The sequence below is a fragment of the Nestor notabilis genome, unplaced genomic scaffold (genome assembly GCF_000696875.1).
Source record: "Nestor notabilis isolate BGI_N333 unplaced genomic scaffold, ASM69687v1 scaffold1286, whole genome shotgun sequence".
Taxonomy (NCBI): Eukaryota; Metazoa; Chordata; class Aves; order Psittaciformes; family Psittacidae; genus Nestor; species Nestor notabilis.
Genome location: NW_009933087.1, coordinates 337 through 1229, shown reverse-complemented (window position 1 = coordinate 1229; position 893 = coordinate 337).

The window sequence follows — 893 nt, the reverse complement described above, 5'->3', positions numbered from 1 at the left end:
GGGGGGGCCACCAGCAGCCTGGCCTATGTCCGCAATAGACAGCAGGGCAGGGCAGTGACTGTCCCCCTGTTCTGGGCACTGGTGAAGCTGCACCTCGAATGCTGTGTTCAGTTCTGGGCCCCTCGCTGCAAGAGAGACATTGAGGTGCTGGAGCAGGTTCAGAGAAGGGCAACAAAACTAGTGAAGGGTCTGAAGAACAAGCTTATGAGGAACAGCTGAGAGCACTGGGGTGGTTTAGTATGGAGAAGAGAAGGCTCAGGGGGGGACCTTACTGCTCTCTACAGCTACCTGAAAGGAGTTTGCAGTGAGGTGGGGTCGGTCTCTTCTCCCAAGTTGCAAGTGATAGGACAAGAGGAAATGGCCTCAAGCTGTGCCAGGCGAGGTTTAGACTGGATATTAGGAAAAATGTCTTCAGCGAGAGGGTGGTCAGGTGTTAGGACAGGCTGCCCAGGGTAGTCACCATCCCTGGAAGTGTTCACAAACTGTGCAGATAAGGGTACGCGGTTTAGTGGTAGTCTTCGCAGTGCTGGGAAACGGCTGGACTTGATGATATTAAAGGTCTTTTCCAACCTAGTCGATCCTGTGATTCTGTGACACCTTGCACTAGACCAGGTTACTCAAAGCTGCATCCAGCCTGGCCTTGAACATTTCCAGTGCGATGGGACATCCACAGCCTCTCTGAACCAGTGCCCCGCCACCCTCACCGTGGAAAGTTTTTTCCTTGTGTCTGATCTAAACTTACTCTCTCTTTAAAACCGTTGCACCCTGTCCTGTCACGACAGCCCTTGGTGAAAAGCCTCTCTCTGGCTAAGCCCCCTTCAGGCCGCAATCAGGTCCCCCTAGAGCCTTCTCTTACCCACGCTGACCAACCCCCGCCCTCTGCTTTCCCTCGC